The following is a 12,715-nucleotide window of genomic DNA, read 5'->3' as shown; positions in this document are numbered from 1 at the left end:
TGAGGAAAATTATAAATTAATGTATGTTATTACAAAAAATGTTGGCTAGAATTGAATAAGACTCAAAAGTTGTAACCCTTTTTCTGGCATTTCAGTATGCAAATCTGGAGTTGAAATCAATTGCAGTTTGTTAGATTTAGTGTTTTGGCAAATTCTGATAAGGAAATTTTCTTCTGTCACTTTCATTTAATCCAATCTTTTAAAAGAAAATGCCTAGGTACATTTTTATTGTTCCCCACATAAAAAAAAACAACCTACGTTTTCTTCCTGGACTTTCTACTGTGCAACAAGGAAGGCAGCAATCAAGTCAAATGTAAAGAGAATTACTGAAGCCACAAATATAATGTGCAAAATGTCATAACCTTTTATGACTATCATAAAGCCTTGTACGTACTCACCTTCTGTCTCACTACATATGCTTAGAAATGGTTAATTCTATCATGGTGTCCTAACTGTAAAAAAAGTGACATAAAAGTAATCCACTATTACACTAGCCCCAAATAAGTCAATTTATAACTGCCATCACTTCCAGTAATTGTCCTGGCTTTGCTTTCTTTATGAGTCTATAAAACACATCAACTCCAGCTTTAAATGAAAATAAAAATTTTAAGAGCTGTAAATCAACTTTTGTCGTCTGGAATGAGGTGAAGGAAGCACAGAAAAGCAAACTTTTCTCAAAAGTCTCTTCAGAGGAATATTGATAAGATTAGTCAGCAGGCTGCTTCACTTCCTCTCTAATAATACATTCCACCTACCAAATAGAGTTCTTTTTCTCCCAATCATGAATACTCCAGAATAAAGCCTCAGGAGTAGATGTCAAGATCCTGGGACCCTTTCCAATGTAGATAAGGCAGACATGGAGGAAAACTATGGTTGTCTTCAAGGCAGAAATCAGGATACCAAGTTCCACATTGACTGGTACCAGTAATCAAGGTAGAAATTTACCATATAATATTAAAATTAAAATAGACCCTCAATTGGGCAAAACCAGACTGAAACTATCTAGCATTTGGTAGCAATGTTTTCCTTGAAACTCTTATTCCAGCTTGCTCTACAGCAAAAGAATGCTAAACATGCCAGAGACAGTATATTTGCGCATGTTACATGGAAAAACAAACTAAAAAATAATTATAATAAAATCTAATAGCCATTGAGTGCTCTTGTCCCACATTGATTTCAGGATCAAAGAGATCAGTTCATTAATGGAAAAGACAAAACTGGAGAATGGAACATGCGTTCGAGGCAATCACCTTGGCCCATGACAAAAAAAGAACTTTTAGATTCCTAGCTCCAGAAAAGAGGTCGTTACTACAGATTGAAAGATACATACTGGGAAACTGAAGGTATTGTCTTGTGAAGACAGCACAGCACCACAAGAATTTAAGTGAGAGCATGGAGTGCCAGCAGATCCAGAAGACCAAAGAGAGAGAGATCCAACAGTGTCAGATTCAACAATGAGAAATTGCAATCTATGGAAAATGTGAAAAACCTCTTACTTTCATTTACCACACAGGAGTCAAAGAAAGACTGCATAGTGAATCTCACTACAAATCCATAAAAGTTTAATTGTTCTTGAAGATCAAATTCTGACAGATAATACAGTTTTTTGAGAATGACTTGTCATGACCTGAATAAAGAAAAAAGAATTCATATTACCTACTCTCAACTGAAAAAGATGGGTTTTTGTTAAGTGCAAAAAGTGCTCTTGCTTTTCTCAAAAGATACAGCTTCAATAAGAACATAACACTAATATTCAAAGTCAGAACCAGACCATCATAAACTGGTGAATTAATTTAAAAAAAAAAGAAGTATTGAAATGTTGATAAACATTAGGCAGAAGTAAAGGATAGTACTTCATTTACAGTCTTATTTCCCACACACTTTAACTGAGTCTGGAACATGTCATCTAATCCAAGGACAATGGACACTTGCCCCTGGAGAGAAGAATATTCTTGGCCAGGGAGAGCCTTTTCTAGTCTTCACTAGTTCCAAGAGAAAATTCTGAATATTTGAAATAATTGGTAGCAGCAAATAAAGCAAACAATTATTGTCAGGTATAAATAGTTAAAAGTAAAAAGTGAGAAACATACATGAACTGAGCCAAAAATATTGCCAAGAATCTTATGTGGTAAATTTTTGCAAGTCTTTCTAGTTATTTTTTAATGTATAGTTTTTGGTTAAATTATACCTTACAAACAAGAGCTCTGCAAATATACCACTTCACATAATAATAATTTAAAAACCAAAATAAACATTAATGCTTTAAAAAAATAGTAATTTTAACACAGTCAACTAAGTCATCAAAATCAGTTGATAAGTGGAAAGTCAAAAAAACATACCACAAAATAAAATCCATTTATGTTTCAAATATGTTTTCAATATGGTTCTGACATATTATGTAGATACTGACCAATATTCTCCCAAATATATTAAGATTTTATTGTTATAGTGCCAACTGAGGTACAAAGTAATTTTTCTTTTTTTCTCCCTAAAATTAAATTATGAAGTGGAACATGAAGTCAAAGGATATTTAATGTGTCTAAAGCCTTGATTTCTATTAGACACTCTAAAATTCTTTAATAAAAGCTCAATTTTAAGCATGATGGCTAGCACACAACAGGAGGAAGCAAGAATAAAATCTAATCTGTTAGAGGCTTTTATTTTTTCTGAAGTGTTGGATAAATTTTAAGACAGAAATTAAATAGTAAAGAAATGTCAGATATGTGCAATGACAAAACAAAATCTTGTTCTAATACACATTATTCTTAGCAGAGTGCCCTTCAATTATCTGTCCTCAGTTGTTATAAAAAGGAAACAATTAAGTTTAAGGTGAATTGCTATTTAAGAGAACAGTGAGGACAATTTAAGCTAACTTCCCAGGCTGAAAACCATGCATCTCCTCTGAAGAGATGGAAAGATGAACAAAAGCAGCATGTAACATAATCTGTTAGGAATACAGACTGATCTATTGTGTTGTGAGGAAATGGGTTCATTTAGCCCTTAGAGAGCAGCCTCAAAGGTGACCATATATGCTTTACTTTACAGCAACTGTGAACAAATTCCAGAAAAAATACATCTTTCTGATTGCAATCATATTAGCTAAGCATTGTGAAGTGCAAAAACAGTTTAGAAATGGAAATGTGTCCTATTCTTTACTACCCTAGACTATATACTACTAATTTCTCTCTTCACTCACATTTGAGCATCCCCTCCCCAAAACATGTATTTTAATTTAAAGTTTGCACAGAATCTGTTTTGCTGTTAAGCAAAAAGCAGGATCTACTCCCATTCCTTCTCCCTGGTCTATAATTTCAGTGTCTTTTCTAGGGCAGAAAATTCACAAAATCTCTGACAATATGACCATAATTATTTGACCTATCTGAATTTTTGTCTTGCTACAGCACATCTAATTTACCTTCAGAAGAATGGTCATGTATTTTAGTTTTTACACAAAATTACCCAATAACAAAGTTTTTGAAGTATCATACATTTCATTCCCCTTCTTATGAAGATGCCAAACTAATATGTATAATTAGTTAGCTGGAAAGTAAAGTTAAATTTATGGAAAGTGAACTGCTAATGTGATTTTGTAGTGTAAACATTGTACAGTGTTTAGATGCACCCACGGAGTTAATCAACATTTTCAAGCTCCCTATTTCTTAATATAGAAGCTTTCTACAATGACTGCAAGAGTGAGCAGCAATCAAAGCTTTGTTATTTTTCCTTTTATTTACTCTGTTATTTATTCACACCTTCCCCATACCATTTTTCATGACAGAGTGAGGAAAAAACTTTTAAATAAAGGTATTATTTCACACTGGGTTGCTTCAGTAGAAAAAAATCAGGCTACTTTTTTTTCAATCTATATAACTTGTAGGAGTGGTAGAAATCTAGCCAAAAGCCCATGAATTTTCAGAAAAGGTAGAAGCTTTTCTACATGGACACTGGAGAGTGAGGAAAGCCTCTCCCCAGAGTCTGGACGCAGCTCTGTGGTAACTTCTTGCAAGATTGAGAGTGGACTCTAATGTATCCCAGCACCAAATTGGATTTTGGTAAGATCATTGGTTTCCTAAATTGTATTACTCTGGCTAACATATAGGTACCTTTCTTAACTTGCATTTTTTAAACTATTTTTATAGTTCAAGCAAGCATTTACCCCATAATTGCATTTTAGCTATTATAGTTTTGCAATTATGCATTTATTGTGTGTGTATGTGTGTCAATCTTCCCTACGTTTGTATGTTTGTTATTTCTGTGTCTAATAAATGGTATTTTACATCATATTAGAGTAATCAGCCAAAAATCAAAGACCCTTGCAAGTGGGACCAAGTCTTGGGGTGCTAGAGACCCTAATAAAATGTACTGGTTGTTGTCAGAAGCCTGGCAAACTGCAGAAACTCATAAAGCTCCTGTCTCCCATGCAAGACAGGGTTCACATGCCACCACCTGAAAAACATATATGATCCACTCTATGGAGTACTGTGATTAATAGACTAGAAGCAGAGAGAGATGAAAGTAACACCAGCATGACTTCCTAAAACTGACTGAAGTCATAACTGATGGCAGAATGAAACGCTTTAGTATCACTCTTCTGCCGCAGGCAGTGGTATGGTGACCTCGTCTTTGTAAGACAGTATGAAATAAAACACAGCTTTTGCCCACATCATGTAGCAGCTCATGAGATACCTTTCAAACCACTGATATATGGACAGCTGGCAGACAGCACTACGAACTAACACCAACCCACTGTAATGCTCTGTGGGATATGAGCAGTTAGGCAATAATTGTTCCCTGCTCAGTGATTCACCTCATAAAGAAAAAGAAAGGTATACGGTTAGTATATCCAAGAACATTATAGTTGCCACCAAAGTAGTGAACAGCCTTGAAAAACATCTGCATTTAAATCCTGAAAGAGTTATTAATTTGTCAGCAGGCAGCACATGTGACAGAGTGAGATATGTCTGTGCTGAGTTACAATTTCTATTTGCATTCTGCTGAATACCAGTCTGACCTTGTCTAAAGAATCTGCTCTACTGCATTGCGGTCACCACGCCTGGAAATTCATTGAAGGAGTATTGCTAAGAGGCTTCTGGGACTGTCAGCTTCACTACTGGCCTACCTCCAAGAAACATTTTTTTTTATCGTCAGGAGGAGTCAGTAGGGGAAAAAGAGAAATTACAATTAGTGGAGCTGCTGTTTCTTAGACTCAGCATGAAACATCAAGAGGGCATCATATCTAAAAGAACAGCTCATCTGCAACAGGGGCAACCATTGCAATAAGTGACAAACACATGAAGGAAAGAGGACAGAGGAATCAGCTATAAGCCCCAGTCAGCAAAGAGAGTCATGCCAGAGGTCAACCTCCCTCAAGATTTTAATAGTTTTTAAGTGCCCACAGGAGCATTCAAATTCAGACAGATCTCTCAATGAGTAGGAGACTTATTTCTAAGCTTTAAATCACATCAAGCCTGTCACACATTCCCAAAACAAATTGCACTAGAAATTCAAGCTACCAACAGCCTGAGTGAAAAAAAGCTTTATAGAATGCAAAGACTGATTAGCCCAAGGTTGGTTTCAACATCCAGAGGCAGATTTCAGCCAAAAAAAGCACAAAACTTGGGTGTGTGCTAGAGGGTCCCAAAGCTATCAACAGTGACTGCGCTTTACTGAAAGGGTGAAAAAAGCTGACAGGCTGTACAAATAGAAAAATGGAAGGTGGAAAACATGTATGACATCAAGTGCCTGAAGCATCCAACTATGCACTCTCTGATGTATCAAGGGAGGAAAAGGAAAACTATGGGGATATGATAGGGTTGACAGCCTGAGCTTTTGAAACAGTGGATTGGATGGAGTAGGTAGGCCTGACTCTCTCAGTAGGTGGGACTGAGCTATGAAATTAAAATGAGTGGTGGTGGAAATGCAGGTCTGGGAGGCCTTGTCACAGAAAATCAGGAACTCAGAGGCATTAACTTGCACCTCTTAGAAACCACTGCATTTCATCTTCTCACACAATCTCTTAGATTCCAAAATTTCTTTGACCAGCTATAATCCCCATGCCTAACTTCAGTTCACCCAAATCAACACTCTCTTCCATAATTCCCCAGTTACTGCACTCTCTGATATCTGATTGCAGGCTCACCTAGGTCAGTAGTTTTGCATCTCACTAATACACTTCTGTTATTTAAGCCAATAAGATTTATTCAGTTTTCCTTTATTGACTCTGGAATCATCCAAAATACACATCTGGCTGGCAGGTCAACCCCTTCATTCAGTGGATAATGTTCCTGCAGAACAAGGTTTTTGACTAATAGGGGAATAACATATAAATTTCCCCTGTATGCAGAATAAGCTTCATGGAAACCATCCATAACCAAAATCAAATATTCATTTTATAAAATTATAAGCTATAAGGTTTTGGTTTTTTCCACTTCATATACAGAAAATAATAAAGACAAAAAGAAACTCACAACAATGTCTCTGCTTAGTTTGTCAAAGAAACTATAACTGACTAATAATAACTTCATCAGCTGTAGCAACCTCTGACATATTTTCTCAACCAAGATTCAGAACAAATTCTAAAGATGGGCCAAAGTACTGTGATGAGAAATGTCACACAAATATGCATCCCTTTTGTTGTCATAATGCACACTGTTCTAATGATTCATGCATTATATTCTAAAATACCACTGTAGACACCCAGTCCAAAAAAAATGTAAGAGTAGATGTCAAGGTGAGCCTATTCCACATTTATGCTCAAGTTGATCTGCTTCATCCAATACATGATAAGTATTAGTATATAGTCAGATGAGAACTCAAAAAAAATTTAAATATTTCGAAAAATTACTCTAACTACCTTGCCCTAGTTTGAGTGCTTATAGCAGCAATGTAAAGGGAAATAAAAATAGTCTGCTTCTTTTAAAAGCACTGGTTACACAGAGAAAATGCTATATTTTAGTTTGAGGATTAAAGATATTTTATTCTCTGCCACACTAGTTACCATTTGTACAAGCAGAGGGCTGCAGAGATGTTAATCAGAACCTTAAGGATTAATATCATACTACTTCTGCATGCTGCTGACATTCAATGGGTGTCTTCTCTTTTGAATAACAAGATTTCTTTTGCCATATTTCAAAGAGCTACAAATTCTTATCTCTAAATCACCCAATTTTTCATGTAACAACTTGGAGAAAGAATTTGTTAGAAAGTAGGCATTACATCCTGAGCCTAAGAGGTTGTATTCTGAAACGTTTTCTCTCTCTGCTTTCTACACTCATAGACATAAATAGACACCTATGTTAATTTTTTTTCCCACATTTGTCTAAAAATTACCGTGAGAAAGTATTTTTGGACACTGCACTCTTAACTCTTTGCAATTATGTTAATTCAGTGAGTTCCAGAATCAGGAGCAGAGTTAGCTACAGTATCTGGCATCACATTGGCTCGCCATCTGTCTTAGAAGAGATGAGTGAGTTGATAGTGTTCTTTCCCATTTGTATTATCAATTAATTCAGATATCAATACAGTCTGTTCAAGCACTTTTTAAGTAGAAAAGTTAACTTCCCAGCTTTTGTGGAAGCCAAATACAACTTCACCCTATTTTTTTTTTTTTTATGGCCAAGAGCCATTAATTTTTCTCTTCCAGTTTAAAAAAAAGAAATTAAAAAAAATTATAAAAACACAAGATCCTGTCAGTGTCATTTGACAGTAGTTTAATTCTCCTTGCATGTGTGCGATGCCAGGTATGTTAAATAACTTGCTTTCACATCCTCCTGCTTTACCTACAACACTGCGAAATGTCAGCATGGTAAAAAAACCCAAACAAACATGCCAAAACAGAAAAACTTCAAAGGGAACCAGTTCTCCAAAGGAAAGTGGAAAGATACAGAGAAAATAAAAATACAAGTATTTCATGCAGCGTCTAAAATACTTGCTATATTTGATGTTTCTGCCATATCACAGCTGTTCCTGTATCAGGTAATGTCCAATTTTTTGGGGGAAGATTGTCAAGGCTGACTGGATTAACCTTGAAGTATTGTTCCCTTAGGTTATAAATTTCTGCAAATCCAAAGCATGAAGCTGCTTGAAACAAAGGGGAAAATCCCAGAACTGTAAGCTGTCGGTAGCCAAGGAGACTGCTGTTTGATACCAGCCTTGAATAAACCAGACAGACAGAAATAGGATGGAGACAGACAGAAGAGGCTGGGGAACTGGAGAGAAACCTAATGAAGTTCAGCAGGCAAGTTCAGGGTCCTGCACCTGAGGAGGAATAACTCCATGTGCCAGCACAGGCTGACCTCCTGGAGAGTAGCTCTGTGGAGAAGGACCTGGGGATCTTGGTGGATCACAAGTTGGCCATGAACCAGCAGTGCCCTTGTGTCCAGGAGAGCCAATGGGATCCTGGGGTGCATTGGGAAGAATGTGGCCAGCAGGTCGAGGCAGGTGATCCCTGTTCCTCCTACTTGGCCCTAGTGAGGCCACATCTTCAGTGCTGTGCCCAGTTCTGGGCTCCTCAGCACAAGACAAGGAGCTACTGGAGAGGGTCCGGCTGAGGCCACAAAGATGATTGGGGTCTGGAGCATCTCTTATGTGAGGAGAGACTCAGAGAGATGAGCCTTTTTAGTCTGGAGAGGACTGAGAAAGGATCCCATTAATGTATACAAATATCTCAAAGGCTGGTGCCAAGAGGAGGTATCCAGATTCTTTTCGGTGATGCCCAGCTACAGGATAAGGAGTAAGGGCCATAAATTAAAACACAAGAAGTTCCATCATAACATGAGGAAGAAGTTCTTGACATTGAGGGTGGAAAAACACTGGAACAGGCTGCCCAGGGAGGTCGTGGAGTCTCCCTCTCTGGAGACATTCCAAACCCACCTGGATGCATTACCCTGTGTAAGCCACTTTAGGTGACCCTGCTTTGGCAGGGGCATTGGATGTGATGATCACCAGAGGTCCCTTCCAACCACAGCAATTCTGTGATGCTATAAAATACAGCCTAGAATCACACAGCTCCATTAGAGTCTTGACAATTAAGTCATAGTTTGCATTAATAATTTCCAGGTATCAAAGCCAATGTTGATTAATGCTTCTCTTATGATTCACGGTCTTAAATAGGAAACAAGCTAAGGTAGAAATGAAAGATTTCTCCAAAAATCAGCAGTCAGAGAAGTACTTTAAAATAAAATCTCTTCTCAAAAATAACTTTGTAATCACCCAAGATAAGAGGATGCTGAAGCAAGAACAGCCCTTATCTGACACCTTCCCAATTTTTCTGTAACTTCTTGAGAAGTAAAATAGCAGCCATGGAGAGAATGACATCTTGGGAGTCATTTTGCTCTTTTCAAGCTAAATACAAAGGAATCTACTCAATTTTTCTTAAGGCACATAAAGGTGTTTAAGCTGCTCATTAGTGGGTTTACTGAGTAAGTTGCAGTAGAACTAACCTCCAGAGGACTACACTGATCTAATGGCATTTTTTGTTGGTCATTTGATTGGTTCTTGGGAGAGTGAGGGGGCCTGTGGGATGTGAACAAATGTTACTGTGCAAAAGCTTTATGTCTATCAGAGACTAAAGGAAATCTGCTGAGCCAGAGAACTTCTGGCAAATCTACTTATAAACTGCTCTTTTCCCTTTTCTTCCCCACTACATAGTGATCCTCTTTGCCACATATTTTTATGCTATAAAGAACAAGGCAAAATCACAAACTACAAGCTCATGCTCAGAGTATTTATTCACCTCCTTTCCTCATATCACTGTAGGATTTCCCAGTTTCTGCATCAGAACAGGTGAATTGACCTCTCTGAGAAGAATTCTATATTGAATTGCTTGTCAAGGTTTATTTTCAAGTTTCTTCTTCCCTATGTACCAACTGGTAGCACCTATGAACAAGAGTTTTAGTCCACAGCATATTGCTATCCACCAGAATGCTGCTTTTAAGCATGCCAGAAGTGAAGCTGGCAAACTAAAGCCTGGTTTTACATGCAGACATAAAAACCTGAAAATTGGTATTTGGCTAAGGACTGTAATAAGGATTGCCCTTCAGAGACAGCTAATTTTGTCTTTAATCAGCTCCCTGTGCATAAACTCTTATTCCAAATGTGCTCATTACACTTCAAAAATGGATTAACTTAATTCACAAAAAAAGGATATAACAAAGAAAGGATCCTGCAACAAGGTAGACAGACAATAATCTAGAAAAATGAAGAGGGATAAAAAGGGAACAAAACTGAGCGGTATCCAAAACCAAATTAAAAATAGATCAGACAGGTTTTTCCACAGAAATGGCAAGAGACAGATGGAAAAAAATAAATGTAAAGTGAATAAGGAATATTATTGCTTCAGCAAAGAGGATAACCTCTGTGATTTCCTAGGAAAGTGGCTTGATTTGGACAAAGGACTCAGTGCAAAAGGGAGAAACAAGTCACAAGACAGTGACATGAGGATGATAGTGACAGAACCTGCTTCTTACCAAAAGCCCTATTTCCTCAGCTGTGGGGGGTTGTGCACTCATCCTGACAGCAAGGTACATTTGAGGAATAAAGAAACTTGTTGCAGTAAACAGTGCAGTCAGGATTTGGCTGTTGTGACTTTTGCCATCAAGGCCTTAATTAGGTTTTCCACAGCTGACTGGCAGCTGATCTGGGTGCTTGTTAGAGAGCTGTAGTCTGCAGAAGGGCTTTTGGGATGTACTTTCAATGTGAAGTGTCACAGAACACTAAATACTTTCCAAAATCAGGTTCCAAACTCTTCTGTTGAGTATTCCACTAAACTGCAATAATTGTAACTTAATGTTCTGGTAAATTGGAAAAGGCAAAAATGTAGATGTCACCTCACAAAAGTGAGGTGCTTCAAATACAGATTTGTTTATATTTCTGAAGCACTGGTTACTATTAGAATTAGTGTCATAGAAAAGTCAATTAAAATATCAGTCTTTGAAGCAAAATTTATAAATATTGCACTGAAAGCAAACTTTAAAATTGGCAGGAAAATCCTCTGTATAACTTACCCAACACACTGTAAGTATCCATACAGAAAAGGAGAAGTAACTAACAGTACAGAATTAGACTTCAATGATTTTTTCAGCACATTTAGAGTTCAGGAGTGGATTCCAGATGCACAGATCATCAATTAAAAGAGATTTCTACTCCTACTCTGATTTATACGAATTTTTAAAATTTGTTCAAAAGGAGCATTCAGTTTTATAATTCTCTCTGATTCCCTGCAAGAAAAAATATTATTTTCCATCCCTACCATCCCCTTGACTAATATATGATTTCTTTTTTTTTTCTTTTCTTCACTAGATATTGCATTTAATTCCCCTTCTCTTTTCAACAGTCACAATTGCATATTAAAAGTGCAATTATCCCAAAAGCTCATATGCTGAAATACTTTGGGAAAAAAAAAAAGAAAAATAACCAAAATTGAAATTATTTGTCATCTAAAAGACTGAAACAGCTACAAAATATAAAGGGCGAAATCCAGTTGTCATTCTCATTCCAAGCACATAAATGACCAATAGTTTGTAGCTGTAGGACAACCCATTAAAGTCACTCAGATAATTTTTTTCTACCCAGTAATAATCATTACAATATCATTTCTCAGAGGCAACAAGAATTAAGGCACACCATCAGCAGAGTTCGCTTCTGCTGACTTTGCATGGCCACTAGTAATTAAAGAATAATGTCATAACTCCTAGGTATCACTCAGCCACTGCATTTCTGCTCCACAGTAAAACTGTTTTAGCCACTAGATTATTTAGCAACCTTAGGACAAAAGAGGGCAAAAAGCAGCAATTCAATGAAAAGTATCTCTGTCATTAAGGAACTTGCTGACACTTTTTCCCAATATTAATTATTAGAGTTCTGCATGTACAGTTCAGTCCTACATTGGTTATGCCCATAACAATTTTATCCCACCAAGAACTACACACAAAAATTCACTTTAAGCCAGTACCTTCTTTCCCTGTGCCCTGGTTTCAGCTGGGATAGAGTTAATTTTCTCCCTAATAGCTGGTACAGTGCTGTGTTTGGATTTGATGTGAGAATAATGTTGATATCACTGATTTAGTTGTTGCTGTGCAGTGGTTACCCTAACTCAGGGGTTTTCAGTTTCCCATGCTCTGCCAGCGCGCATGTGCACAAGAAGCCAGACGAGAGCATGGCCAGGAGAGCTGACCCAAACTGGCCAGAGGGATATTCCACACCATAAAACACCATGCCCAGTACATAAACTGGCATGTCAGCCAAGAGGGATCAATCACCTCTTATGGATGGGTTGGGCATCAGTCAGTGGATGGTGAGCAATGGCATTGTGCATCACTAGTCTTTTTTAGGGTTTTATTACTCCCTCTTTTTGTTATCTCCCTTTTCCTTGCAATTACATTATTGCTGTTGTTGTTGTTGTTATTAGTAGCATTTATTTTATTTTAATTATTAAACTGTTTTTATCTCAACCGATGGGTGTTACCTGGTTCTGATTTGATTCTACTCTGCATCCCATTCTCCAGGGGGCAGGGGAGTGAACAAATATCTGCATGGTACTTAGTTGCTGGCTAAGGTTAAACTATGACACCCTGGCTGAGTGATCTAAACCTTAAAAGAGGAAAGTAATTTCTTTGCCTTTCTTACTTAAGAGGACAACAACTTTCATCATCAGCTAGTGATTAGATGGCTTAAACTCCTGGCAGATATTGCACAAACATTTAAAATTTATTTACTT

The sequence above is a fragment of the Lichenostomus cassidix genome, chromosome 2 (assembly GCF_008360975.1).
Source record: "Lichenostomus cassidix isolate B80296 chromosome 2, HeHo_3.0, whole genome shotgun sequence".
NCBI classification, from domain to species: Eukaryota; Metazoa; Chordata; class Aves; order Passeriformes; family Meliphagidae; genus Lichenostomus; species Lichenostomus cassidix.
Note: the sequence above shows the minus strand (reverse complement) of the source record.